This window comes from Ambystoma mexicanum, chromosome 2p, assembly GCF_040938575.1.
Source record: "Ambystoma mexicanum isolate Mex_15411 chromosome 2p, UKY_AmexF1_1, whole genome shotgun sequence".
In the NCBI taxonomy this organism is placed as follows: Eukaryota; Metazoa; Chordata; class Amphibia; order Caudata; family Ambystomatidae; genus Ambystoma; species Ambystoma mexicanum.
Genome location: NC_090923.1, coordinates 1,282,078,597 through 1,282,106,069, shown reverse-complemented (window position 1 = coordinate 1,282,106,069; position 27,473 = coordinate 1,282,078,597). Strand labels below are relative to the sequence as shown.

At 47.3% G+C, this 27,473-nt stretch overlaps 1 protein-coding gene across 1 annotated transcript in view; it reads right to left on the bottom strand.

Moving 5' to 3' along the window:
• GSPT1 (G1 to S phase transition 1) overlaps window positions 1-27,473 on the bottom strand; it is a 647,462-nt gene that overhangs the window by 361,031 nt on the left and 258,958 nt on the right. The window lies entirely within an intron of this gene.

Genomic DNA, 27,473 nt, shown 5'->3' with positions numbered 1-27,473 from the left:
GCAGAAGTGGCCATTCCCCTTGTGGAGTGAGCACGTAGCCCATTCGGTGGGTCTTTCCCCGCTAGCCTGTAGCATTCAAATATAGCAAGAATAATCCAGCGGGATATGGTTTGTTTGGTCACCGCTAAACCCAATTTACGACCTGTATATCCCACAAAATGCTGGTCGTCTTGGCGTAATTTTGTCAATCTTGAAATGTAAAAGCTGAGGGCCCTTTTGGGGTCCAGCCTATGTAATCTCTTCTTTTCCCAAATGAGGAGGAGGATAAAATGTTGGTAAAACAATTTTCTGCGACAAATGGAAGTCGTAAACTACTTTCGGTAAGAAAGATGGTTTAACTTTCAGAATTACTTTGTCCTTATAAAAAGTGGTATATGGAAGTTTACATGAGAGCCTGTAGTTCACTAACCCTGCGGGCTGATGTTAATGCCACCAGAAGGACAGTTTTTAATGTCAGAAGCCTCAATGGGCATGAGTGCAGAGGCTCAAATGGTATACATGTCAAGAATTTAAGAACTAGATTAAAATCCCAAGTTGGAACATGGAATGGTATTGGTGGATATACATTTGTAAGTCGTTTCAGGAATTGTATTATTAATGGTATTTTAAAATAAGAAACCTCTTCCAAGGTACGCTTAAAAATGGAAAGTGCTGGCAGGTATCCTTTGATTGTTCCTATCCGGAGCCACAGATTGGCTAGATGTAACAGGAAAGAAAGCACCACTGGTGTGCCACATTGAAAAGGGTCCACATCTCTATCTTTGCACCAGTTACTGAACTTATTCAAACGTCACCGGTACAAGGATTTTGTTGCTAGCCTTCTGGCCGAAAGCAAAATCTCCATAACGTCATCCGGAAGATCCAATCCTTATATCTCAACCTCTCAGAAACCATGCATGAAGGTTGAGCGTGTTGACCTCTGGATGGAGAACGCGACCTTCCTCTTGCGAGAGAAGATCCTCTCTTTGTGGAAGGCCTACTGGAGGGCAGATGGACATGTCCAGAAGGTCCGGGTACCACGTTCTCCTGGCCCAATCCGGGGCAATTAAGATCATGGTTTTCCTGAACTTTCTCAACCTCCTGATTACTTGAGGAATCACGGGGACTGGACGAAACGCGTACAGCAGGGGAAAATCCCAATCCACTACGAACGTGTCTCCCAGAGCTCCTCTCGGAGAAAATTCCCTTTGGCAGTACTGATCGCACTTTCGGTTCACCGAGGTTGCGAACAGATCCACCTGAGGGGTTCCCCAAAGGGCAAGATCTCCAGAAGCACTTCCTGAGCTAACTCCCCCTCGTGGGAGACTGTGCTCTGCCTGCTCAGAGCGTCCGCCGCTGCGTTCTGCTCTCCGGCTAGGTGAACTGCCAATAGAGCGATTCCTTCTCGTATTGCCCAGAACCAGAGCTGCATTGCCTCTCTGCACAGAGGTAGTGATCCTACGCCTCCTCTTTTGTTGAGGTAGCACATGGCCACTGTATTGTCCGTCATTATCAAGACATTCTTTCCCTGTACAGAGGGCAGGAAGGCCTTCAGAGCTAGCCCGATTGAACCTCAGCTCCAAAAGGTTGATGTGTAGTTTGGACTCCGATGGAGACCAACGTCCGCTGATTGTCAGATCATTGGGGTGTGCTCCCCACCCTGTGAGTGAGGCATCCGTCACTACTGTTATCTCAGGCCATGGTTGCCAAAAGGATTCTCCCTTGAGAATGTTGTCTTTGGAAGCCCAGCATGATAGATCCTGAGCAACTGCGCTCGGGACTTGCAGAAGATCCGACATATTCCCAGAGAACTGGGACCACTGAGTTCTGAGGGCCCAATTGAGAGATCTCATTCTCAATCTGGCTTCTGGCACCAGAAAAATGCAGGATGCCCTGAGGCCAAGCAACCTCAGGAAATCGAAGGCCGGCAGGTGCTGGGCTTTCTGGAATTTTGTTACCATCTGCTGGATGTGGAGAGCTCTCACTTCGGGCGGCGAGGCTTTGCCCGAGAAAGTGTCCTAGACTGCTCCGATAAACTGGAGTTTTTGGGATGGTATCATATGGGACTTCTTGAAATTGAGGGAGAAGCCCAGGTTGTGGAGGAAGTGGCAGGTGATCAACAGGTGTTCCTGAGCTTATTCTGGGGAACGTGCCCTTATTAGCCAGTCGTCCAGATAGGGGTAGACGTGAATCCCCCCTCTATTGAGACTCGCTGCCACCACTGCCATCAACTTGGTGAAAACCCTCAGAGCGGAGGTCAGCCCGAATGGCAGAACTCGAAACTGAAAGTGAGAACGGCCAACTGCGAACCTCAGGTATTTTCTGTGCTTGGGATGGATCGGCACATGAAAATAAGCATCCTGAAGGTCCAATGATACCAACTAGTCTTGAAGCTGGAGAGACTGAAGGATCTGAGAAAGGGTTACCATCTTGAAGTTGTCCTTCCTGAGGAATTTGTTTAATTTTCTCAAGTCCAAGATGGGTCTCAATCATCCGTCCCTTTTGGGGATAAGAAAGTAGGGGGGAGTACAAGCCTTTGTTCCTCTCCACTACAGGTACATGTTCTATTGCACCTTTCTCTAGCAAGGTTATAACTTCCTGCCAAAGGAGCGGGTCTGGAATCTTGGTCGAACTGGCTCCCGGTGGAAGATCGCAAGGTCTTTTTAGGAAAGGAAGGCAGTAACCCTGAGCTACTGTTTCCAGTGCCCAAGCATCTGAAGTAATGCCCCGCCATTCTTTCAGATGCCGAGAGATCCTGCCTCCCACTGGCGTTTTGTAAGATAAGACCTCAGAGAGATTTGGAGGCGGCTGCAGGAGCGGCTGAGGGCATAGATGGTGTTCCTGAAGATGGCTTTGTCCTCTTCCACCACGAGTGACATGTCTTCTGCCCTTTTGGAAGGCTTGTCCTCTTCCTCTACTAACAGAAGAGTAGTATCGAAAAGGACGACCCCTCCAGGAAGATGTGCCCGAATAGGGTCTCTGGGGCTGTCGCATAGAGGCACTAAGGGACTTTTTGCTGCCGCTTTCGAGGTCTGTAGTTTTTCTAGGCTCTCATCAGCCTTACTACCAAACAGCCTCGAGCCATCAAAGGGCATGTTGAGGAGCCTGTTCTGCACATCTGGTGCGAACCCCGACTTCCTCAACCACGCAAACCTGCGTAGTACCGTGCTTGAAGCCATGGATCTACTGATACTATCAGCAGTATCCAGTCCAGACTGGAGACATTCCCCCATTGCCTCCTTACCGTCATTGACTATATTCAGGAAGCCTTCCCTTTCCTCGCCTTCCGGAATATGTTCAGCCGCCGCCCAAATACATTCCCACAGCGTATGTGTGAACCTGGCCAGGGTACAGGTTACATTGGCAGATTTTAAGGCCATGCTACCCGAAGTAAAAACCTTACGAGCCCAGGCATCAACCTTTTTATCCTGTCTGGAGGTATGGTTGGGTATGCTGTCTGCCTGGATGTATTAGCTCCCTGAACTACCAAGCTTTCTGGAGTAGGGTGTCTACTCAGGTATTCTGGATCAGAAGACGAAGTTCTGTACTTTTTTGAGAGATTGTTATCCATTGCAGCAATGCTATCTGGTTTCTCCCAGTTTCTCTCTACTGTTCTCTGTAATGCCTTATGAAAAGGAAGAATTGGATCTTTCGGAGGGCCTCTGACTATAATATCCATCATGTCATCCTGTTCAAATGTAGGGGAAGCTCTTCCCCAACCCATATACTCAATCACCCTACTCATCAGATTCCTGTACCCTGAGTCTGCATGGTCTGCAGGATCAGGCGCAGCAAACTCCAATTCAGATGATGTGTCCACACCACTGGCAGAATGTAGAGTTTCAGACAGGTCTCTCATTTAAGACCAGTTCTTCTGGAACTCGTCTAGTTCCTTATTTTACTCCATGGGGAGTGATTTCCTCTTCCTCTGAGCAAGATTCCTCAAAAATGGAGGACATGGATTTAAAAAAAGTCAGATCTTGGTAAAGGTGTAAACATTCTCTCTTACTCCTCATAAGTTGTCGTTGGAATCAGAGTTTTCTTCGAGGTGGTCATCGAAGGAGTCAAAGGAATCTTCGACACACTCGAGGAAGTCTTCGACAAAGGCGTCGAAGATCAAGTAGGCGACGTCGAAGTAGTTGGTGCCGATGGCGTCGATAAAGTTGTAACCGACTTCGATAATTTTAATTTTTTATGAGGGATCGGCGAGATACTCGATCCTCGAGGGTCTCTCGACGATTTGTCGACTCGAGATTTATGGGTACTACTCGGTTTGGCCGTTCTAGTTTGACTTTCCTGCGTCGTCTAAAAGAGCAACCAGGGTCTGACTTTTCTGCGGTTTCTTCGAGGGGGTCGAGGCCGCGTTCTCGAAGACCTGCAACATTTTCTTCCTAAAGCTCTCCCATTTAGATGGGGAATCTGATCTAGTCGGGCATCGAACCAATTCAGATGATGAATCGGACGGTGACGACGGAGATCTAAGTCTCCTCTTGTGCTTCGAGTGCCTTTTACGGCGTTCCGATTCTTTAGAGTCGGATGATTTTTTATATTTTTTTGACAAGGCTTTCGAAAATCACTTCGACGCCTTCCACCCCACCACCGCCAACTTACTTTTCCTCTCACGGAGGGCCTTTTTGTCATCGATAGACAAGAACCACAGTCGCCCGTTCGGTCGTCTGAGCCCAGACACCATAAACAAATACGATGGGGATCTGTGATGGACATCTTCGATCCACAATCACTACACTTCTTAAAACCCGTCTTGGGAGTCGAAGAAGACATTTTTTCAATAGAAAATACTGAAGCGCGCCGTTCACGAGTTGCGAAGCAATCGGAAAAACGGAACTGAAGCCAACGGGCGCGGCTCGAGCCATTTATACCAGCGGTGACGTCGACACGGTACGGGGCCCGTCGAGGGACATTCGACGCCACGAGCTCGAGCACAGCGCCCTCTGCCGAAAAAAATAATTCCGATGCAGCGAAGCTGGTGAAACGAATTATCACAAGATGAGGAATACGTGGGAGGACACAATCCATTCGAAGGAGGTCAATGTGAAGACCAAGGTTACGTGCATGGGGAGAGAAAGAAGGTTTGGAGGGGGAAGAAAATGAAAGGGGGCGAGAGAGAGGAGGGAGAGTGCTTGCAGGGAAGAAAAGGACTTCAGTTCTGTCGGTATTGAGTAAGCAAGTCAGAGGCCATCCAAGATTTAATAGAGAGGCAAGAGGAAAGCTTCTGGTGGATATCAAGATAGGAAAATGAGAGGAAGAACTGGGTATTATCCGCGTAGAAATGAGACACCAAAGGAGGAAATGATGCGGGCTAAGAAGGAAGTGTAGAGCGAGAAGAGAAAGGGTCCAAGGACAGAACCTTGGGGGATGCAGTGGTTGAGAGGAAGGGTGGGAGAGGTGGAGCCACCCCAAGAGACGGCAAAGGTGCGGTTAGAGAGATAAGAGGAGAATCAGTGAAGGACAGAATGTTTGAGGCCAAACGAGGAGAGAGAATTAAGGAGAAGAGTATGGTCAACAGTATCAAAAGCAGCCGAGAGGTCAAGAAGAATAAGAATGGTGGAATGTTTCGTGTAGCGTGCGGAAAGGAGAGTTGAGAACAGAGGTAAGGGCAGTTTCAGTAGAGTGTAGAGGGCGGAAACCAGATTACGTAGGGGGAGGGGAGGAGAGAGTGTTTGGAGATGAAGGAGGAAAGTTGAGAATAGACAATGCGTTAGAGAAGTTTAGAGAAAGGGTAGTAGAGAGAGATGGGACGATAGTCGGATGGAAGGTGGGGGTAGCAGAAGGTTTTTTGAGTTTGGGGATGATATTCACATGCTTGAAAGGAGTGGGAAAGGTGGAAGACATGAGAGGTATTGAAGAAAGAGGTGATATAGGGTATGAGGAGGTGGTAGATTTTAGGAACGAGGGGGGTAGGAATGGGGTCAGTGGGAGAAGCAGCAGGATGAGTTTTGGATAGTTGTAGAGTAATTTCAGATTGAGTGACAGGAAGAAATGAGGACATGGAGGAGGAGGGGAGGAGTAGAGTAGGAAGGGGAAGAGAGGATAGTATGGCAGAGATTGAGGACTTTGTTAGAGAAAAAGGAGGCAATATCAGAAGCAGTAAGAGGAGAGGCGATGGATCAGGGGTAGCTGGAGAGAGAAGACGGGATAAGGTTTGAAAGATGTGGCAAGGATGAAAAGATTGAGATTGGAGAAGGTGAAAGAAATAGGTGCATTTAGCGGAGTTGAGGCAAGAGTCATAGAGAGTATGATAGGAGAAGTTTGCAGTTTGGTTGGAGGGGTGGGGTGTTTGAGCCATAGTCGTTCAAGGCGCCTGAGAAGGCGGCACATAGTGGAGAGGTGAGGAGATATCCAAGGTTGCGCAGGACGGCAAGAAGGGCAGAACGGGGAGAGAGGGTAAAGAAGATCAAGAGTAGAAGTAAGGGAGGAGGAGAGGGTAGAAGAGGCTTCAGAGGTTGATAGTGAAGAGAATTGGGAGGGGGGAAGAGGAGCAGGATGCAAGGAATAAAGAAGGGTTGAAGTTGCGTAGATCACGCCGGAAGAGGGTGGAGGAAAGAGGGGGGAGGGGAGTGAAAATGAGAGCAAAGCTTGGTCAGATAGACAGTTGGGTAGAGAAGATATAGGAGAAGCAGTGAAAGAGGAGTCAAAAATGAAGTCGATAGTGGGGCCAGATTGATGAGTGGGAGGGGATGGGAGGGGGGAGAGAAGGTAAGAGTCAAGGATGGATAAGAGGGGAGGTGTGAGAAATAGAAGAGATGGAGATTTAAATCACCAAGTACAAGTAAAGGAGTAGGGCTTGGGGTAATGAGGCTAAGGAGATGGTCAAGATCCTCATAAAAGGAGCAGCCAGTGCCAGGGGGGCGATAGATAAGGAAAGAAATAGAATGAGGAGAATTAAAGATTTTATACATAAATTCAAAGGAAGGGAAAGTAGATTGAGGCAGGAGAGGCAGAGGAGGTGAAGTGAGGACAAAAAAAGAAGGCCTAAACTACCTCCGCGGCCAGTAGTAATTGTTGGCAGAGTGGGCGGAACGCACGCGAATAGAAAAAGGTCAGCCAAGTAGAAGGCATTAAATAAATAAATCGGGCACAAGACAGGTCTGGGCAATGCGATTAGTAAACATGAATAGGTCAAAAGGGAATTTACGTGTCCTCTGGGTCAAGGGACGCCAAGAATTCTGTGTTGCAGTTGGGACAACACTGGTTGCAGTGTGACCATCTGGAACATCTGTGCCTTGAGGAACTTGTTGAGAACCCTTAGGTTTAGTATGGGCTTCCACATCGCTGACTTGCTGTGCAGTGATGTTTTCCTTACCATGAAGTAGCGGTAGTAGACGCCTGTGCCAACTTTGTCCTTTGGAATCTTCGCCACTGCACCCTTTAGCTGTAGAGCTTGCACTTCCTGCAACAAGAGGCACTGCAACTTTTCTGGTTTGTGTGCAGGAGGAATGTCCGGTGGATAGTCTACAAACTCCAGCGAGTAGCCATGCTTGAGGAGGGATAGTACCCATTCATTGGTTGTGATGTTTGCCCATTCTTCAACGAACCTTGATGGTCCCCCTCCCAACTGAGTTCTGAAGCGGGAGGACCTGGGCTAGTCATGCCCATTTGTCGGATTGGACCCTAGATTGGGAGGAGCTGCTGCGAACCCCTGTAGGACTGGGACTTTGTTCTGTATTGTTCCCCTAATGAGTACTGGTATGTTGAGTGGTTATCCTGATAAGTCCCGACATGGCGCCCTTTGCCGGAACAAAAGGACTGGTACCTTAGCTGTAGGGAGCCCCTCGGAGCGAGTGGTTTCAGTGTAAGTTTTGATGGACTGCAGGGCCTCAGCCAACTTTTTTCCAAAAAGGGCAGGTCCATCAAAGGGCACATCAACGACTCTGGACTGGACATCAAGTCTAAAGTCTGTGGCCTTTAGCCAACCCCGCCTGCACAGAACAGCTCCTTTCCCTAGCTGGTGGTACCCTGTATCTGCAATATCCACTGAGACCGTAATGGCAATGTTCAGACACCAATTCACCCTTATGGAAGATGTCCATGGCCTCCTGTCTCTAGCACGCTGCGACCGTAAACTATGGTACAAAATGGGTCCCCTGCTAGAAACTCTAGCCGGGGACCCATTTTGTACCATAGTTCACGGTCATAGCGTGCTAGTATGGCCATTGCATTTACTGCCTGGATAGTCGTGGCTGTAGCGGTAATAACCTTCTTGCCGAAGCCATCGTGGAGTTTGCAGGACGATGGCTTAGCCGACTTTTTCCTGGCTGCTGAAGACTCAACGGAATTTGGCGTTGGTTGGGTGCGGAGGCAGGCAGCAGTGCTCTCCAGGGCACGGTCCTTTTTGTAGAACTGGTTCTTTTTAGCCGGGGCAGAAGCAGGATGTGCCAAGGTGACTAGGCCATGTTCCGAGACGTCTTCTAACAGGGGGATGCACTGCTCTCTGCACTGATACAGCACACATTTCGCTGCTCCTCTGGGGCAAGGCTGAACATCTTGCCCACTCTGGACATGAACATGTGAAAGACCTCCAACTAATCTGGAAGCAAGTCCCTGAGCGGAATGCCATCTGGTTCCCCTTCACCTGTGACGAAATAGTCAAATTCATCCGTGCGGGACGAATGCGTGTCAACCATGTTGTCCAACTTGTCAGGATCAGTGTCCGTGCCAGTCTCCAACAGTCTTTGCGATACTGGCCGGTGTCCACCCCTTCTGGGGGGGACAGGCGATGTCATCCACCTCCCTGGAAAGCCCACTGACATCTGGACGAGGACACCTATGAGACATTGGAACCAGGGCTTGGCAGGCAGCCGCTGTTTTATGGTTGCCACCAGCGTGGTCAAGGTAGATAAAATGTCCAGTGACACATTTATTTGTGGATGCAGTGTTGGAGATGGCCGCATTACAGGCAAAGTGCCCTGTGCCTGGGATGAATGTAGAGGCGGTAAAGGTGGCAATATGATCAGGCTTGCCTCACCCAGCTGTGAACTTTATTCCCTTCTGGGAGGAGATGGTGGCAACGATGGCAGTGACATGATGGTCTCCTCCTCTGGCTCCTCCACACCCTGCGAAAGCAAAGACTTGGATCCGATAAAATAACTCCTGGCAATACAGCCACCACATGGTTATGGTAGGTCGCCCGTGGACGAGCTTTTAAAGCGGACACTTGCTGGTATGGGTGTCGGCGACATTTGTCACAATGGCAGTGGTTACCACCCGATGAACAGGTGCACCTTTTCCTGTTGACGAGAGAGTAGCAGCCTTGGACGGCCGTCAACGAGTTCTTCAATGATTCAGTAGTCGTGCCAGTCAACTGTTTTGTAAATTGAATGTTATTGATTTTAAACACAACCAAGCATTGAACAACTTAATTCAACATGAGGGATGGATCCTCTACAAGCAATACTGATGTCATAACTTGCCCCAAGACAGTCAACTGTTTTGTAGACGATTTAGTTCTAGCCGTGGCCAATGGCGGCTTCATCAGCGGCGTTGGGGTAGACTACCTGGAGGAAGGCTTGGTCATCGACTATGACACACTTGCTTCCGATCTCGACGATGGGCCAGCTTTTGACACTTAAGGCGAAGCGTGGCCCCCAGATTTGGAGATGGACTTAGAGGTCACGTCCTTGGGGCGATTGAAAAGGCCTTCGCCTTCCTTCCCTGTCGACACCTCTTGGGCACTGACCTTTGAAGATGAACTGTCCTTGTGTGAGGATCTTGGTTCATCGCCTGAGGTGTCCTTCCGTCTGTTTTGCTGGTGGCCTGGAACTCGTGCGACCTGGACCTCTTACTAGAGGTGGTTCGCTGGGCCATCCTGCCCTGCCGTAACGAGGCATGACTCCGTACTGAAGTAGAGTCAGAGGTCCCACCGGCGTCCTCGAGCCACGCGACAAGACAATGACGATCTCTCTGCGTCTTGGTTGAACACGACTGGCAGATGTCAGTCCTTGATAACATGGGGCGGATGAAGGCAGTCGTCGTGGTGTTTCTCCATGTAGACGTTCTTCAATCCACAGCTGGCACAGGTCTTGAACAGGCTCTTCCTCGTGGATTTAGCTTCTATGAGGTAGGCCCAACTGCACAGGCTAACTTTGTTGAAGATAACCGGCGGCGGGAATGGTCTATGGAGCTCGTACTGCCGCCGCTATAACTGGTCATCGAAGATGACATGCATTACTCACCGTAATAGCATTTCTGATGATTGTATCTGCTTAGATTCACATGCTGTGCATATGGTCTGACATCTAGTGGTAACCGGAGAGTATTGCATCTGGTCGTTGGGGACCGAAAGGGGACATCGGCATAGGCGTGTCTGTAACACTATCCCTATTGTGACGTGTAGTGTACCCAAAATCCCTCACACGTCGAGGTCCCTCCGATTGTATTTTTTCTGCCATGCGGGAGCCCAAGGCTATTGTGAGTGAGTACATGAAGAGAGACAGTAGTAAAACTTCCATGTTACTTCCACCCCGAACAGGGAGGTAGGGAGGGCACATGTGAATCCAAGCAGATACAATCATCAGAAATGCTATTACGGTGAGTAATGCATATCTTATGATGTTTGTTAATCTGCTTAGAATCACATGCTGTGCGTAGTCTAGCGAGCAGTACCCAGAGTTGGTTGTGAGAATGAACAGTAGAGAAAAGAGGTCTTCGTACTGCTTGTCCCACCTGAGAATCAAACCTAGAATACATGTCTAAGCAATAGTATTTTGTAAAGTTGTGTACAGAAATCCAGGTTGCCGCTTTGCAAATGGACTCTAGGGGAACATTTGCAATGAATGCTATGGAAGCCCCAGTGCCCCGAGTAGAGAGTACTCTAGGCTTGAAGGGCAGTTCTCTCTTAGCAAGAGCATAACAGTGTGATGCATTTGACAAACCACCTTGAAATAGCTGATTTAGAGACAGGATCCGCTTCTCTACCAGTTGCCACTGAAACGAAAAATTGGTTTGTTTTTCTCAGTGGTTTAGTTCTTTCCAGGTAGAACATGACTGCCCTGTGCACATCTAGTGTGTGTAGGCTTCTTTCGGCCATGCTAGTGCGATTCTGGAAAAAGGTAGGTAGTTTGATCGATTCACATGGAACTTCGAGATGAATTTAGGCGCAAATCTCGGGTGAGTGCTCAGAACTACCTTATCCCTGTGGACTTTCACAAAGGGGTCTAGAACAGAAAGGGCCTGTAGTTCACTTACCCTTCTAATAGAAGTGATAGCCACTAGGAAGGCCGTCTTGTAAGTAAGGTCTTTTAGACTTGCTTTATGCATTGGCTCAAAGGGAGATCCCATCCAGGAGCTGGGTGAGAAATGGGAGGATAAATCCTCTTCAGCCCTTTCATAAAAGCTTTAATCACTGGTATTTTCCACCACGATACATTCTGTTGTGACGTGGTGTATGCTGAAAGAGCAGCCAGGTAAACTTTTAGGGAATTGAAGACCAACCCTGTGTCTAACAAATGGGTTAGGTAAGGCACAATGTGTGTGGGTGAGCAATCGATGGGATTGACGCCCTTGGTATTACCTCAAACGACAAACTGTTTCCATTTGCTGGAATAGCAATAGCAGGTGGTGGGTTTTCTAGCTTCCCTGAGAATGTCCATGCATCTTTGAGGGAGCTGAAGGTGTCCAAACTCTATGACATCAGGAGCCAGGCAACTAAGTTCAGAGTTTATGGGCATGGGTGTAGGGTCTTCCCCCTGTCCCCTGTTCTGAGACAACATGTTGTACGGGCAGGGTAGTTTTACTGGTGGGGAAAGGAACATTTCCATTAGATGAGCGAACCAGGGTTGGCGGGCTACCAATATCGTGGTTAATGGTTTTTGGTGCATCTTGTGCACTATCATGTTGACTAGGGGAGTGGGGGGGGCATGGGGGTGGAGGAAGCGTAAACAGATTTCCCAGACCAAGTTACCCAGAGACAGTTCCCCTAGGAGCGGTTCTGGGGGTACCTGGAGGCGTAGACTTGGCATTGGGTGTTCTCCCGAGTTGCAAACAGCTCTATCTCTGGGAAGCCCCATTCTGTGAAGACGTTGGACACAATGCCTTCGTGCAGATGCCATTCATATTCTACGGGCAGTGGGATATCTCGCGGAGCACGGCCGCCAGAAGATTGAGTTTTCCTGGAACGTGTTGTGACAGTAGGAACATCTCGTGTCTGAGAGCCCACATCCAAATGTTCTGGGACAGCTTGGATAGTCCTGGAGTGTGCGTGCCCCCTTGTTTGTTTAGGTAATACATGGCTGTGGTGCTGTCTGTCAGAACCAGCACTGTCTTCCCTTGTAGTTGCGTCTGAAAAGCTTTCAATGCCTTGAACACCGCTAATCGCTCCAGCAGATTTATATGGTTGGATGCTACTTGTGGGAACCACACTCCATGCGCTGTCTGCTGAAGCAGGTGAGCCCCCAACCCCGTGAGAGATGCGTCTGTCGTGAGAGTGGCTTCCACTGCAGGGGTGGTGTAGGTTTTCCCCTTCAAGAGCTCTTCCCTCGACCACCACTGCAGAGAGAGAACGAGGGCTGGCGAGACAACTAGCAGATCTTCCCATTGTCCGCTGGACTGACAACACTGGCTGTTGAGCCACTCTTGCATGGGACGCAAATGCGCAGCAGCGCGTGGGGAACCAAGTATATGCATGATGCCATCATCCCTAGTAAACCCATGGCTTTGTGTACCGTCACCTCCAGACTGGCTACATATGGAGGCATCTGAAAAAGCATGTTCTCAACCCTCTCGTTGGAGGGGAAGACGAGGCAGTCCTTCGTCCGGATTAGACCCCCCAGAATTTGTTTTACTTAACTTGGGACTAGACTGGATTTTTTCTCGTTGATGGAGAATCCCAGTCTGCACATAAGGTCTATGGTTTTCTGGGTGTTCAAAAAGCATGTGTCGTAAGAGTCCCCTGTTATGAGCCAGTCGTTGAGTTAAGGGTAAACCGGGACAGATAGTCTGCACAGATGTGCTGCCGCTACTGCCAGAGCCTTTGTAAACACCAATGGTGCCGAGGCGATGCCGAAGTGGAGCACTTTGAATTGGAAATGCCTGTCCTCGATCATGAACCTTAGATATTTCCTGTATGCTGGCAACATTGAAATATGAAAGTATGCATCTTTCATGTCCAATGTTGCCATGTGGTCCCCCTGTTTCAACAGTGGGATCACTTCCTGTAGCGTTCCCATACAAAACTTTTGAGGTTTTATAAATTTGTTCGCTGGGCGCAGGTCTAGAACAGGAGGCATGGTGAGGTCCTTTTTGGGTACAAGGAAGTACACTGAATAAATACCCTCTTTTACCTGAAGAATAGGGACGGCTTCTATGGCGTCCTATCCCAGTAGCGTTTCCACCTCTTGATTCAGTATCTGCAGATGGTCCGGTGAGAGGCGCCGTGAGCGTGGTGGTCTTAACTGTGGTGGTTGGCTGAATTCCATGAAGTACCCGTGGGTGACCGTCTTTATAACCCACTGGTCTGAAGTTATCCCCTCCCATGCCGTGAACAAAGATGTTAAACACCCCCCAAACGGGGTGACATGGGAGGGGACCTGGATCTGAAGGTCATTTCTGACCAGAGGCTGCGGCTCCTCTGGGATTGGGGCCTCTACCTCTGCCTTTCCCGCGTCGCTGACCCCTTGGAGGGTAGTAGGCAGGGCTTCCTGATGTTTGTCCAGAGTTATAGTTTCCCGTGCTGTAGTTCTGATTTGCACGGGACTGCCCTCGAAAGGACCGACGAGAAACACCTCCCATTTGGGAGGGAAGGTTTCCGAGTTATATTTTGCAAGGATTTAAGAGTCATGCTCTTTCTTGAACGTCTTCCAGGGCATCGGCGACCGCTTTCCCGAAGAGATTGGTCTCTTCTATGGGTTTGTTGATAAGAGCGGTCTGTGTTTCAGGTTTGAACCCCGAGTTACGAAGCCAAGCGTGCGACTTGAGTAAAGTGCCCTGGGACAGAGACCTGCCTGCTGTCTCAGCAGTGTCCAGAGTGTTCTTGATGATATTCTGGTTTACCTGCCTGCCTTCGGCCACAATAGTGAGAAGCCTGGACCCAACGGATTCAGGAACCTCCTGGAGACCTTCCTGTACCAGGTTCCATTGACCGTCTGCATAACTCGCCAGCGGCGTGGTGTTATTTGCTATGGGTGTGGTGTATTCAGCTGCCGAGGTAACGTGCTTACCTAGGGCGTACAACCTCTTGGATTCCTTATCCGGAGGTGCCTCCCCCGTAGCAATGGGTACTCCTACCCGTTTCCGGGTGGTAGTCACTACCAAGGGTTTGGGGGTGGTGTGGCCTTTAATATATTGAGGGCCCGAAGGGGCTGGCCGAAATAGCTTTACCACTCTTGGGTTCACTGCCCTGGTTTGAGCTGGCGACACCAAGGAGGGGGCCAATCTTCTTTTAACAGAATTAAGGATGGGAATAGCTTGGCTTGAGAGGGGTTTCTCCTTGAGAATGTCCTCCACAAAGTCTTGTTCGGTTACCGCCTCTTGAGTAGTGAACTGAAAGTGATCTGCTGCCTTCCTTAAAATGGCATTGAAGGCCATTCGATCGTCTACAGGCGAGGCCTAGCGAGCCGTGGTGGATGGGGTGAATCCAGGCATTGAGCATCAGTGTCCTGATCTTGTATGGGGAGCGTCCATGGCTCCGTTTCCACTTGCTGGGTTTCCTTCCAGTTGTCCATGGCATCCGCCTGGTCCTCAGTGTAGTCCTGCAGGAAGGAAGGGTCTTCTTCGCTGCAGATGTCTTGAGAAGTGTCCATCTGGACCACCTCTTCCTGATGGGCAGAAACCGAGGGCTGAGAGTCAAGATTTTCTTGAAAACGTGTGGCCTATCTTACAACAGGTTCCGCACGAGATCTCTTAGGGGAAGGCTGTTCTAAAAAAATGAAATTTGTTTCCAAGATGATCCATGCACCCTTCAAATTTCTCCCTTGTACGCTTAGAGGAACCAGAAGGGCCTAAAGGTGGAAAAACGTTTTCCGCCTTTGGCGTCGAAACTCATCCCCTAAGGGTGTTGGACAGAGGCTCCCAACTGTCTTCGTAGTTTTCACGAGTATCGGGGCACCATGGCGTGTCTTTAGACTTGTCTGTGGCCTGCTCCATGCGCTTCGACGGTGTAGGTACCAGCCCAACCGCAAAAGTAATTCTTGCGACGCTGTCTTCGATCTCTGCCGAATCGGCATGAGTTAACTGGTTCGAAGGCTTATCGGAAGATTTACAGCCTACCGCGGCATTAGAGGGCTTAGCAGTAGATTTTTCACCTGGAGGCCTAGTAGTAGGTTTTAGGCCTACCAGGCCTTTAGGGACCGTCAGAGCGTCGAATTAACGCGCTTCTACGTGTAAACCCAATTTAGGGGGAGCGCCCTTGTGTTTGGAGTGCCCAGTCGCAAGACACTCCTGCGGATGCAGGGAAGGCTGCTGATCTACCCAATTAAAGGAATCCACCGACATTTTCCATGGCCCTGTTGGCGCCTTCACCTTTTTCGACGAACTGTCGAAATTGGTGGTGGGGTTGTGTGGTTAGTGTGTTGTGGTTTTTGTATGGGTGTTGTCCCTGAAGCGTGACTTGTGTCAGACCTTGAAGGGTCAGGGACGGGTGTGGTGGACCTAGAAGTGTCTGCCTCAAGTTCTATAACATCCGATACAGATGTTTGTTCATCAGAGGTGCCCCCCCTCCCATTACTTTCGCCGGGTGTGGTGGTGGGGAGGAGGGTTCAGCCCGCGACATACCGTATGCGGCCCACCGCTTTACACAGCGCTCCTTAAGGGTCTTGGGCTGAAGGAGCTTACAAGCTGCACACCGCTTCTCGTCGTGATCTAAGGGGAGACCAGTATTACACGTTCTGCGCTGGTCTTTCCACGGGTATCTGACCCTACACTTAGGGCAGAACCTAAATTGAGTCCTTTCCATAGCGAAAGGTACAAACAAGGATGACCACACCTAGAGGGCAAAGAGGGGGAAGAGGAAAGACATAAGGAAAGATATGGCCACCCCGACTCCACTCTGCCTACTGTGTAGGCCGGCCAGAGGGCCCGGCCATGTGGTTGCCTCAGCCACCGGATCTTAGGCGCCGAAATCCACTGCCATAGAAACTTCCCGCAGTCTTTGTCGAAGTGACTTATAAGGGAATAACCGACAAAGTCGGTATAACGATAAACAATGTCTCTTATGCAAGAGCTCCGCTATAGGGCAACCAGTTATCTGGCCGGAAAAAAAAACAATCTAAGGGACCTCAGCACGTGAGGGACTTTGGATACACTAGATGTCACTACAGGGATAGTGTTACAGACACGCCTATGCCGACGTCCCCTTTCGGTCCCTGAAAGACAAGATGCAATACTCTGTGGTTACCACTAGATATCGGAACCATATGCACAGGATGTGATTCTAAGCAGATTAACAAGCATCAGAACTGATATTACCAGAAGGACCTGTTGCCTACGGGTGTTGTGGAAAGTGCTGGTGTTCTGGAACTACCCATTGTCGGTATGCAGAGCATTACATGATATAGGAATGAAGCATCTAATGTTCTATGAAGGGGCTAAAGTCAAGGGGATGACCACAACCGATCGATGATCCAGATATATGAATGGTAATGAGATCTCATTAATATATCATATGAGCAGGCTGCACACATGAATGAAAACTGGTAGGGACTGCATACACTTGAGATGCACTAGACCCAGATTATTCACGATACATACAAAACAAATGACTGTACTGAACAATGGCTACTTAATATGGTTCATGTTACATAAAGCAGTTTAACTGCTGTTAGGACAGTTTTTCTGAAGTCTAACTAAGGGCTTAGTAAAACCATTCAACTGAGGCAGTGCAAGAATCCACTCTTAGTATAAGGCTGTACCAGCTGAGTTCATTGTAGTGTAGACAGAGCAGCCAGGCTCATTTTAGGAGGGAGAGAGGGTTGTAGAATCAGTACAAATTAAACTGTACTACAAATGGTCCAAAGAAACACTGAAACACTATGTATTGTAAAAATAAATGGTTTGTCTAAATACAAGTAGGCCCAGATAAATCTTGGGGGAAATAAGTACCATCACATTATATATAACAATTATAAAAACAATACCATGCTTAAAGGTGCACAGACCAAATCATATAACCTTATTTGGAACACCTAACAGGAGTTCCAGGGAAGACAAAACCATTAGTTCCTTTTAGATTACTTTCAGTAATACCTGGGTAGTAGACCCTATCAGTTGTACCTTGACGCTCAGCAAGCAATCACAGTCATATCAACTGGACAATATACTTTTCTGATCTAGTGAAACGCAAATCCTACGAACAGTATAAACCTATAACTCTGATTCAGGATAACAGTTATCTAGGGAAGTCGGACCTTGGAGTGTAAAATTACAGTTGCTTTTCAGTTCAGACTAAGGGAAGCAATAACAAACTTATTTTAGGATAAAACAGTTATACTCAAGGTAAGTAAAACCTATACACTTTTTACAGGAGCTATAAGAAGGCGGTGTAACCCTAAAGCAGGTAGGTGTAAACCTAAGACTCTTTTTGTGTCTGTCTAAAACAGACCAGGGAACGCAAAACCCAGTGTTATACTTTATGAATGACTCAATGTTATTCTAGATAAGTAAAACCCAATGCAGACTTATTCTTGACAGGCTAACAGCATGTCAGGGGAAGCAGGACCCAGTTGGGGACACTCATACATTTATCCAAACAGGAATAGTGCAGTGAAACCAACAGCATTACTTTTGGGAAAAGGTACAACCAAGTCACAGGTGAGCAACTTAACCTAATATATACTTTTCAGAATAGTGCAACACACATTCAAGGTAAGTAAGAACTTTTGTAACTGTTCACTCTAAGAATTACAGTTATCAATCAACTTCTTTTGCAAGAACTTTTAAACACGTATTCTCTTTTCTAGGCAAAAGGCCTGATCCTTAGAAGTCTTTCCCTTATTCCTGGAGCATGAGTGTTCTCAGTGGCAGAAGGGAGTGAGGGGGAGGTCACTAGGGTCTCGTGTCCAACAGGCAGGTCAGGATAGGTTCTTAAGTAGCAAAAGGAGAGTTCCTAAGGAAGACTGTTGGAACAAGTAAGTACTTTTACTTCAGAGTTACAGAAGACACCCTAGGAGGGTTCCAGCAGGGGATCTGGGTGCACTGTATGAGAGGCCTCCCAATCACAGTAAACAGCCAAAACTACACAGGAATCACAAGAAACATAAGGTAAGTAAATACCCAAGCCAGCACAGTACCTCAGCACAGACAATGTTTTTGCAGCAGGACTACATCGGGAATCCGCAGCCAAAAACCTAGTAGTTGAATTCCTTCAGTAAGAAGATCGAAGACAGGACACTCTAAGCACTATTGCAGCAAGGATCATGGGGAAGGCTCTAGGCAAGGTTTTCCTTGCTACTGGATGCGGTTCTGTGGATTTGGCAACTTTTCAGGTGCACAGGAAGATTATCGCTGGTTGGATTGTCGTTGATTGCAAGGTCCAGCACTCTGGTGTGGGGACATTTCAGACTGGAATAGTGCCTATAGAGATCCAGCTGAAGGCCCACGAAGGTTCAGCGAGATTCGGAAGACCGTGAACTGTACAATGGGTCGAGGTCCCAGAGTATTGCAGCCCGCAAGGTCGCAGCACGGGCCTGGGATGGCTCAAAATGCTGGTATTCCAGAGTCTAGTGGTCTCACCAGGCTCTGGGTGGTCGTCGTTAGGGAGAATTCTCAATTCTGTGTTATTTCCCCTTCTACTTTAGAGACTCTCAGCTCTTTTGCTGGACTTTTCATTTTTATGTGAAAGAGTGAAAGAGTGTGAGAGAGAGTGTGAGAGAGAGAGTAGGAGAGTAGGAGAGTAGGAGAGTAGGAGAGTAGGAGAGTAGGAGAGAGAGAGAGAGAGAGAGAGAGAGAGAATTTCTGCTAAGATTTAAATAGCTTCTCTTGGATGAACTACTGTTTCCAAGAGTAGTGAAGTGAAATTGACTTTACTTACCTTTTATTAGAGCAGTTTTTCTGAAGTCCAACCAAGGGCTTAGTAAAACCATTCAACTGAGGCAGTACAGGACTCCACTCTTAGTATAAAGATGTACCACCCGAGTTCATGGTAGCATAGACAGAGCAGATATTATATTACGAGGGAGAGAGGGCTGTAGAATCAGTACAAATGAAATTGTAATACAAATGGTCCAAATAAAACACTATACATATATAGAAATAAATTATTTAAATACAGACAGGCCCAGATAAATCTAGGTTAAATAAGTACTAACACATTGTATGAAATCAGTTATAAAAACACAACACTATACTTGAAGGTACACAGACCAAAGTATAAACCTTATTTGGAACACCTGTTAGTAATTCTAGGGAAGTCAAAACCTTTTCATACACATTCAGTATAGGTCACACATATTCTTGGGGAGTGAAAACCAATGGTTACTATCACAATTACATTCAGTAATGCAAGGGCAGAAGACCATACCAGTTGTACAGTGAACCTCAGTACAAATCACAGTCAACTAGACAATATACTTTGGTGAATAGGGGAAACAGTCTAGGTACAGTAAAAACCTCCAAATACTTTTGTGACAACACACAGTTATACTAGGCGAGTAGAACCTAAGGATGAAACCTTCAATTACAGGTGCTTTTGAGATCAGCGAAACACAGATTGAGATTAGTAACTCTGGTAATTTATTTTTGGATGGCACACAGCTAACACAAGGTAATTAAACCCATATACTTTTTAAATCTCACACGGAGTCCAGGTTAGATCTTTCCAAACTATACAAGTGACTGAAAAGGGAGAGTTAGAACCACAGACTCTGGGTTAGATAGCACAGGGAAAGTAAACCCTACTGTTAGACTTTACTGAATGACTCAAAGTTATTCTAGGTAGGCAACAACCGAATCCAGACTTATTCTGGAAAGGCTAGCAGCAAGTCAGGGGAAGCAAGACCCAGTTGGAGGACACTCATACAATTATGCTGCAGGAATAATCTGGTGAAACCAACACATTACTTTTGGGAAGAGGCACAACCTAATCACAGGAGAGTAATATACCTTCACATCTACTTTCTATTAGAATGGCAAAACAGTTCCTAAGGAAGAAAAGATGTTAACCATACTTTTAAGAATAGTGCATCACACATCCAAGGTAAGTTAAAACTTTCTAATTGTTCACTCAGAGTTACAGTTACCAACCAACTCTTTTACAAGTAAGTCACTTTTAAACACTTCTTCTCTTTTCTAGGCAAAAGGCCCAATCCCTTAAAAGTCTTACCCTTATTCTTGGAGCATGAGTGCTCTCAGTGGCAGAAGGGGGAGGGAGGTCACTAGCATCTAGTGTCCAACAGCCAGTGTCAGGATAGGTTCTTAAGTAGCAAAAGTCAGAGTTCCTTATGAAGACTGGGCAAACAGGGGAATACTTTACTTCAGAGTTAGAAGAGGATCCAGGGGCTTCACAGAAGACACCCTAGCAGGATTCTAGCAGTGGGACTGGGTGCACTGGATGAGAGGCCTACCCATCACAGAAAACAACCCACAGCTACACAGAATTCCAAACAGGCTTAAGGTAAGTACATATCAAGCCAACAGTACCTCAGCATTGAAGATTTTGCAGCAAGAGGACTTCAGCCAAATACCCAGTCAATGGATTTCTTGTCGTGGTGACTGAAAACAAGACCTCCGAGGGGTCTCTGCAGCATGGATCGATGAAGGAGGCTCTAGGCAAGGTTTCCCTCGCAACCGAATGCAGTTCTGCAGAAGACAGAAAATTGCAGTTGAATTCTCGTTGTTGCAAAGGTCCAACACTCTGTTGAGGGGAATTTTCAGACTCGATTCGTGTCTCTGGAGATCCACCAGGATGCCCACGAAGTTTCAGCGAGATTCGGAAGACTGCACCGCACAGTGGCTTGAGGTCCCAGGGTATTTTGCAACCACGCGTGGTATGGCTCAAAATACAGGTCCTCGAGTCTAGTGGGTCTCACCATGCTCTGGGTTAGGGTCATTGTTTTCAGAGTGCCCAGGTCGATTGGAAGGAAGGGCTACAGCAGGCTCAGGTTACACAGCAGGCTCTCCGGTCGCTGGAAATCGTCTCTGCCGCTTTTCCTTCATCATCCTCTTCGGTTTCAGTTCAAGTGGTCGATTTTTCTTCAGCTTCCAGGTTCGCACTATTTATCAGGAATTACAACTTAACTTTTGCATTCTATGCCCGCATTTTACAACAAAGGGCTGTCTGGTTGTCCAATCAGGATAGCCAGTCCCCCACTGGGATTTGTCCCTATTCAGGCAAGGAGGAAGACAAAAGGGCTCTGGAGTTTGATTCCTCCCTTGCTTCCTGCCCTCAGAGACAGACTGGAGCCTGGGCGGGGAGTACAGGGGACTCCCGCCAAAGACAAATCACACCAAGGAATTTCACGCCCTGGATGTCAGGGGAAGGAGCGGGGAAGGGACAAGGACAAGAAACACTAAAATGGCGAAAAAAGAGAGGGGCCATTTTGGTAAAATGAGCACCCTTAGGTGCCTGTATTGCAGCTGTGAACACAGCCTGCGGTAAAGGTGTACCAAATTAATACAAGGTATCACTGCCACAAGCCATTGAAGGTAAGCTTGTCCCTGTAACAGATTTGTTACAGTTTTAGTGTGAAAGGGGATACATTGTTTCTCCCCAGAACTCACATAAGGTGGGATGTGCTGGCTTCACAGAATAAAATGTAAAAAGGGACTCAAAGATCCTTTCTATCCTTGAGAACTGTAGTTCTCTCAAGGTTAGCACAAGAAAGTTAAAAGTGGAGCCCCTAGGGCAAACCAGCAACAACAGGCACGTATTGCGAATAAGTCGTTAAAGAGGATAACTTTATAAAGACACTATGGAGGGTCAAGAAAATGACACCCAGAAAAAAAGTAAGATTCTGTGAGTGTGGAAAAAGGCCCCCACTCACAGTGTTAGGGAAAATTCTCAGAAATGTGCTAATTCCTCTCTAGCCTAAAGACCCCCAGCAACTTTGCCGGAATTTTTAGACTAATTTTTAACCTGAAGCGAGTGAGACCTTTTCCCCACTCTCGTATTTTTATGTAATTCCAGCTCCGTTTCTTTGTAAGCATGGAGTCTGACCAACTCCATAGGCATCATCTTTACATTGTGTCACACAGCACCTTCAGTGCAGTGGCCCAGGGTAGTCTTTCAGATATCGCAAAGGTTTAAATACCTTATCTTGGATAAATTACTGTTTCCAAGAGCACAGAAGTGAAATTGAATTTACTTACATTTGTAACTTTCTAGACCCAGCACACACTATCTTACAATAGGGTTCTGGAGGGGTTACTTACTATCCCCTTTGTCTAGTTTCTCATGTAACATTTTTATATGTTACCCTTTCTACAATTAATGGCTGGTGGCAGTGGTTTACTTTTTAGTACCATTGTGCGTTTTTACCGCGGGTTGCAATTGCAGCCTTGGAAAAGCACCCATGGGTGCCCATTTTGTCAAAATGGGCACCCATGGGTGCCCATTTTGTCAAAATGGCCCCGTTGTCATTTTTTGCCATTTCTTCTTATAAAGGTCCTTCTTGAGATTTACTCTGCGCGTCAAACCAGGTTTGGTCCCTTTGTCTGTTTTGTCTTTGGCGGGATTCACAAGTGAAGCCCGCATCTGGCTCCAGAGTGTCTGGTAAGGGGCAGGAAGTGAGGGAAGTGCCCGAAACTCCCTGTGCTTAGTCTCCTAGGAGACAGGAATGCACTCTTAGGTGATGGGCCGGCTGACTGTCCGGCAAGGACAGCCACCCTGCTGTGTGACAGCTAGGCTGAAATGAATGGGAGAAACCTGAATAAAAGGCGAGGCTTATTGGCTTGGAAGGCAGAGTCGACCACTGGACGAAGGAATCCGAAGAAGTACTTGAAGAAGGCGCCTGCAGCAACTCCTGGACCGTTGTGTGCCCGTTGAAAGCCTGCAAGGACAACTTCTACCCCTGAGTTGGTGGAATCAACTCCAAAGTGAACTCGCCTGGACATCCTCTCGGAGCTGGCTGTACTTCCTTGCTGTAGCAGGAACCAAAGGCCAGGGAGACAGGGAGAGGAACACCAGATTGGAGTGCATCTCTTTTAAAGAAAGACACGCGCTGCTGGAAGATCCTCCGGACTCCTAGTAAGCAGGACTAACCAAGCCTGAGCCACCACAACAGAGTGCTGGATCCCAAATGCGAGGAAGGTCCAGAGTGGTATCCGATAGTCTGTGGTGGTGCTATTTGCTGAGACGCGAGCAGCTGAAACCGTGAAGTGCCGCTGAATTTAAGTTTGTCCTTTTCTGTCAACGAGTGTCCCATTGTGTTGCAGGAGTCCCCAGAAGTCTTCCCTCTTGTCCCCAAGACTGACGCCCAGGAACAACAGGATCTGCAGACCCATACAGGTACAAAAGCCAGCTGGAACCATTTCTTCTAACCAAAAGGTACTGTACAGTCGGAGAGAACTTAACTCTTGTGTTGCCTTACTTGATCTCAGTTGAGTCTTGTCTTTGTTGCTTTTCTAGAGTTGCTAACAAGCTTCTTTACCTCACAGGTCTCATCAGCTTGTGGCCCTACATTGATTCTTCTTTTCTACAAAGACTTCTAAAACATGGTGCAAGACTTTTACCAACCTGTAAGAAGTGCTTCAGCTCACCTAGACTTTTGCTCAATTGACTTTGGCCTGGCTCCCCAAATGACTCGTCTCCTCCGATTCTGTGTTTTTACCTTCCTTCCAGGAAAGGGTTAACTTGCTCTACATTGGGGGGTTCAAAAGTACTTACCTGCTTCAGAATATGTGTGTGATCTCGTTTTATTATAATAACCCTTTTTCTTAGCCATACTTCTATGTACTGCTCTAAATGCAACAGCGATATATTAATGTCCACAGTGTCCTAGTTATTTAAGTCACCTGAGGGTGTAGGAAGTGTCTGTGTGCCATCCCAAATGTGTATTTACTGTTTTAGAGACACTTAGTGTCTATTTTTGAAGTGTATTTGTGTGTTACTATTATATTGCCCCTTCTGACGAAGGCTTGTTCAAACTGACTGTTAAATTAATAATTGTTTAATCAAGACACCTTGTGTGTAAGTTTATTTGGATACTTGTCACTGTGAATTTCTGTGTAACTCCACTTCTGCTCACATTGACCCCTCTTGAGATAAGCCTGGCTGGCTCAATCACGCTACCAAACTGTGTAGTACAGACTTATACTAAAGGTTGGGTTCCTATTGCCAGAGGGTCAATGTTGTTGTAGTGCACCCAAAGGGTATTACTCCAAATCTTGCCTAACACAGAGGTATTAATGAAAAATATCCTACTAGTAAAGCAAAAAGGTCTAGTTCTTTGTAGACCCAGCATAAATTATCTTACATAGAGTGCCGGAGGGGTTACTTAGTATCCACTTTGACTACCTTCTCATGTAACATTTTTATGTTACCCTTTCTACACTTAATGGTTGGTTGTAGTGGTTTACTTTTTCCTACCATTGTGCGTTTTTACCGCAGGCTGCACTCGCAGCTGGAGTATTGCACCCATGGGTGCCCATTTTGTCAAAATGGCCACAGTCTTATTTTTTTTGCCCTTTCTTGTTGGAAAGGTCCTTCTTGAGTTTAACTCTGCGCCAAACCAGGTTTGGCCCCTTTGTTAGTTTCGTCTTTGGTGGGATTCACTGGTGAAGCCCACTTCTGGCTCCAGCCTGTCTGGCAGGGCAGGAAGCAAGGGAGGTTGCCGAAACTTCCTGTGCTTGGTCTCCTTGGTTACAGGAATGCACCCAAAGGAGATTGGCCGGCTGGCTGTCCTTCGAGGAGAGCCACTACGCTGTGCGAGTGACCGCATGGCTGTGAATGAATGGGAGAGACTTACGTAAAACGTGAGGTCTTTTGCAAGGAGGGCAGAGTCGGCCACTGGACGAAGGAACCGAAGAAGAAACTGGCAGAGAAGCACTGTTGGTTTGCCCGGTGAAGCACTGCTGCAGTGCTGAAGCTCTGAATTTCTAATCGACTAGAGAAGCCCAGAAAGAACGACTTCTCCCCGTGGGCAGTGGGACCAATCAGCCCCCAGACGAACTTGCCTGGAACCCCTCTTTGCTGGCTGTACTTCTCTGCTGCTGCAGGAACCGAGTGCCAGGGGACAGGAACACCAGGAAGAGTGGATCGCCTTTGAGCCGGACCCGAGCTCCAGGATGATCCTCCGGACTCCCTCGAAGCAGGACTAACCAAGCCTGAGCCACCTCAACAGAGTGCTGGACCCCAGAAGCAAGGAAAGTCCACAAGGTGTCCAAGAACCGCGGCAGTGCTATTTGCGAGTAGCTGAAACCGCAAAGTGCTTCTGATCTGATCTGAATTGTGCCCATTGCTGCCTTCCGACCTTCAAACCATAGTGCAGGTGTCCCAAGACGTCATCCCTCTTGTCCCCACGACTGAGGCCCAGGAAGCAAGGATCTGCAGGACTACAACAGGAAAAGAAGCCAGCTAGAAACTTTTCTTCAGACTCAAGGTACTGTGTAACTAGGGCTACTTTGCTTTTGTTGTGTAGCTTGCTTGCTCTCACTGGAGACTTGCATTTGCTGCCCTTTGCAGAGTTGCTTGCAGCTTTGCTTCTCACCAGCCTCCCAGCTTGTGGCTCAACAGTGATAGTTTATACAACAAAACGCTCTTTAACATTGTGCAAGACTTTAGTGCTATCTTCAAGAAGTGCTCCCCTAGACTTTGCTCAATTGACATTGACTTTCCTGGCCCTCTACAGACTCTTCTTACCCTCTGACTTTGTGTTGATCTGTCCCTCCAAAAAGTCATGCATAAACTACTTGCATAGCTGGGAAAGGGTTAACCTCTATTTCATTGGGGAATTCTAAAGAGCTTACCTGTTTGGAGAAACTTGTTCACCATTGTTTCCTTCCCTAAACTGTTCCTTTTTCCATAACTCCAGTATTGCATTTAAGTGTTTAAGTGCTATATTAATGCCCACAGTGTCCTACCAATTCAAGTCACCTCAGGGTGTAAGAAGTGTATGTGTGCCATCCCAAAAGGGTATCTACTTACTTAACTGAAGGACTGTATTTGTGAAGTGTATTTATGTGTTGCATATTGCTCCCTTCTAAAGCAGGCTTATTTTAAAAGGGACTTAAATTAATAAATCATTATTTTAATCAAGAAACCTTGAGTATAATTTTTATTTGAATACATGTCACTGTGAATCTCTACAGTACAACCCTACAGATCACATTGACCCCTCTTGAGATAAGCCTGGCTGCTCAGTCACTCTACCAACTTGTGTAGTACAGGCCTATACCAAAGGCTGGGTTACCTATTGCCAACAGGACAAGGCTGGTGTAGTCTCCCACAGGGTTGCTACATACAATCTTGCTTAACAGTCGTTCTCAGAGTCCTAAGGTCGATTGGAAGGAAGGGCTAAAGCAGGCTCTGGTTACACAGCAGGCCCTCCGGTCGCTGGAAATCGTTTCAGCTGGAAATTCTTCATCTTCCTCTTCGGTTTTGGTTCCAGTGGTCGACTACCTCTTCAGCTTCCAGGTTCAGACTTTTATGCAAGGATCCAGCCAATCAAACACCCTTGCAACATTCAAACTTGGGGGGATGGAGGGGTTCTTGCAATCCATTCAGGACAGCCAACCAGCTTTCCAGTTTGAACTTGAATCTCGCATTCAAGCTGGAAGCCAAAGGGGTGCAGAGTTTTGGACTCCTCCCTCGCTTCCTGCCTTCACTGACACTCTGGACCCTGGGCGGGGACTCCCCAGGACTCCCGATGAAGATAAAAATCACACAAAGGAATTTCCCGCCCCGGATATCAGGGGAAGGAACAAGAAAGAACAAAGAACACTAAAACGGTGAACAAACAAGACAGGGGCCATTATGGTAAAATGAGCACCGATGGGTGCCTTTAACAGGGGTGTGCAAACAGCCTGCGGTAAAGGTGTACCGAACTGATAAAAAGGTATCACTGCAAACATTCATTGAAGCCAAGTGTGCCCTTGTAATATAAATGTTACATTTAAAATGAGAAAGGGAATACTCAGTATCTCCCCAGCACTCCACTTAAGGTGGGGCTGCTGGTCTCACTTAATAAAACGTAAAAGGGGTCCAAAGAACCTTTCTACCCTTGGGAACTTTAGTTCTTACAAGGTCAGCCAGAGAAAGTTAAAAGGGGAGTCCCCTTATTGCCAAAAAATTGTTAGAGAGGATAACTTTAAAAAGACACAGTGAAGAGTCTAAATAATGACGCCCATAAAAAGAGAAAAAGATTCTGCGAGTGTGGGAAAAGGTTGCCAGTCACAGAGGTAGAAGGAAAAATAATCTACCAGTAAAAGCAAAATGTTCTGGGGTTGACCCAGGACAGGAAGATGCATCATTACTATGAAAATCTTACCCAACCACTGCATTTTAAAATGAAAACAGAAAAACCCTATGGAATATATTGCATTCAATGTGAATCAGATGCATGTATGAAAGGCCTTATGTACTGCACACTTTAACCATTATACGAATAAAT